The following is a 3,112-nucleotide window of genomic DNA, read 5'->3' as shown; positions in this document are numbered from 1 at the left end:
TAGATTGAATGCTATTTTTATGAAAATCATAGCTGTGCTTTGCAAAAGTTGACATACTGATTCTAAAAGTCATATGAAAATTCAAGACTCTTAGAATAGCAAAGACAACCCTGAAAAGGCAGAACAAAATTGAAAGCCTCATACTTCCTAATTTTAAAACTTACTACAAAGTTACAGTGCTTATGACTGTTTTACTGGCATAATGATAAATATATGGAATACTGGAAGATCTAGAAATTAACATTTATGGTCAATTGATTTTTGACAATGGTATTAAGATGAATGGATAAAGAATAGTCTTTTCAACAAAGGTTCTGGGACAACTGGATGTCTGTATACAAATCAAGGGAGTTAAACTCCTACCTTACAACCAGATTCAAAATTAACTTAAGCTTATATACAGCTTTAAATGTAAAAGCTAGGGATCCCTGGGTGGCGCAGCGGTTTGGCGCCTGCCTTTGGCCCAGGGCGTGATCCCAGAGACCCGGGATCGAATCCCACATCAGGCTCCCGGTGCATGGAGCCTGCTTCTCCCTCTGCCTGTGTCTCTGCCTCCCTCTCTCTCTCTGTAACTATCATAAATAAAAAAAAAAGTAAAAGCTAAATCTATAAACTTTTTAGAAGAAAAATAGTTGTTAAGTCTTTGTGATCTTTGATTGGGCAGTAATTTCTTAGACATGATACCTATAGCACATGTAACCTGCCCAAAAATGGTAAATCGGGCTTCATTAAAATGAAAAACCTTTGTGCATCAAATGATACTATCACAAAAGTTAAACAACTTATAGAATAGGAAAAAAATATTTGCAAATCATTTATCTGATATCATATAAAATCATATGTATCTGATAATCCTTTGTTTGTCAGAGCTCCCATAAAGTTATTTTAGCCAGTATTTGGGGTTTTTTTTTTTTAAATTTCATTTCTATAGGAAAATACATTTCTGGAGCTTTTCTACTCTACCATCTTTCTAAATCTCCAAATTCTAAGGTTTTAAAAAGCTATTATGCCTCCGTTCTGTTTTCTAGGCTAACTGCTTTCATCAACTATAACACTCGGCAACATCTATATATTTCCCCATGATCCCTGATATACAAACATTGAAGTTTGAAATTCCACTGATAAATTTGTTCAGGGCAGGTAGAACTTCTTTCTCACCTTAATACATTCATGTTTCTTTCGATTTTTTTTTTTTTAGCTGGGTACAGTATATTTTATTGATGGTACATAACAAGGTAGGGCTCCCCAAGCACCTCCCCTTCCTCAGAGTCTGGGATGTAAATTGGAGGTCAGGAGATTCCAAGTGTTTTGGGGGATCAAGTTGAGGCAGGGACTCCCCAGCAGCTGAGGGCCTCTCTCTTCCTCTTATTCTTGCTGGGGCTGGTGGTCCAGGAGGCTCTTATTCCTTGGAGGCCACGTGTACCATGAGGTCCACCACCCGGTTGCTGTAGCCAAATTCATTGTCATACCAGGAAATGAGTTTGATGAAGTGGTCATTGAGGGCAATGCCAGCCCCAGTGTTTAAGGTGGAAGAGTGGGTGTCACTGTTGAAGTCACAGGAGACAACCTGGTCCTCAGTGTAGTCCAGGATGCCCTTGAAGGGGCCCTCCAATGCCTGCTTCACCACCTTCTTGATGTCATCATATTTGGCAGCTTTCTCCAGGCAACAGTTCAGATCCACAACTGACACGTTGGGGGTGGGGACATGGAAGGCCATGCCAGTGAGCTTCCCGTTCAGCTCAGGGATGACCTTGCCACAGCCTTGGTGGCACCAGTGGAAGCAGGGATGATGTTCTGGGCAGCCCCTCAGTAGTCATGCCACAGCTTCCCAGAGGGGCCGTCCACAGTCCTCTGGGTGGCAGTGATGGCATGGACGGTGGTCATGAGGCCCTCCACGATGGCGAAGTGGTCATGGATGACTTTGGCCAGAGGAGTCAAGCATTTGGTGGTGCAGGAGGCATTGCTGACAATCTTGAGGGAGTTGTCATACTTCTTGTGGTTCATGCCCATTACAAACATGGGGGCATCAGCAGAAGGAGCAGAGATGATGACCATCTTGGCCCCGCCCTTCAAGTGAGCCCCAGCTTTCTCCATGGTGGTGAAGACCCCAGTGGACTCCACAACATACTCAGCACCAGCATCACCCCATTTGATGTTGGCGGGATCTCCCTCCTGGAGGATAGAGATGGACTTCCCACTGATGAAAAGTTTCCCATTCTCAGCCTTGACTGTGCCATGGAATTTGCCGTGGGTAGAACCATACTGGAACATGTACACCATGTAGTTGAGGTCAATGAAGAGGTCATTGATGGCGACAATATCCACTTTGCCAGAGTCAAAAGCAGCCCTGGTGACCAGGCGCCCAATATGGCCAAATCCATTCACTCCGACGACCTTCACCATCGTGTCTCAGGGATGCGGCTGGCACTGCACCAGAAGATGCGGCTGTCTGTCGAATGGGGAGGAGCAGAGAGCCTCTTTAGAATTCTTTTAATGACATTTAAAAATGTTCTGTAATGATCACAAATTCTGAAAGAGAAGTACAAAGCTTTTAACAATATTATTTTTTTGTTCTTTGTTGTCACTCATCAATATTACCATCAACCTCAAACCTCAGTTCATTTTGGCCATTACCTGCATAAAACCTCTTCTCATAGCCTCTTTTGATACAATCAGAAATCTTTACAAATCTAGGTTCACAAAAAGCTTCATTTGTAGTTTTCACTGATTGCTTTGGGTGCTTTAATCTTTTCTTCCTTCATATTATTATTCATAATCATAGTCATAACTCCATTTTTGAGAACATTTATCCTTCTTTAATCATTATCTTACATTTCAGAGTGGGATCAGATGTACCTTTTTGCTAAACTCGTTAGTCTCTTTCTTTCTGAAATCCAAAGAAATACATTAGTATCCAAATATTTCAACTGCACATAAATCTACTTAGACACATCATTTAGTCCTTAAACTTAAAAGTTTAAGAAAAATGAGTTAGAAAAAAACAAGGATTATCCACCTCCTTGCAGCTAATTAGAAAACAGAAATCACTCCTTTACTTGAATCAGATCATTTTATAGAAGCACAGGGTTACTGACATTTGGCCTCTTAGCTT

The 3,112-nt window shown here is 41.5% G+C and overlaps 1 pseudogene; it reads right to left on the bottom strand.

The window, feature by feature from the left end:
• Window positions 1-1,315: 1,315 nt before the first annotated feature.
• Window positions 1,316-2,403, bottom strand: LOC112649228 (glyceraldehyde-3-phosphate dehydrogenase-like; annotated as a pseudogene).
• Between the last annotated feature and the right edge of the window lie 709 nt (window positions 2,404-3,112).

This window comes from Canis lupus, chromosome X (genome assembly GCF_003254725.2).
Source record: "Canis lupus dingo isolate Sandy chromosome X, ASM325472v2, whole genome shotgun sequence".
Classification (NCBI taxonomy): domain Eukaryota; kingdom Metazoa; phylum Chordata; class Mammalia; order Carnivora; family Canidae; genus Canis; species Canis lupus.
This window is presented reverse-complemented; position numbering and strand designations above follow the sequence as displayed.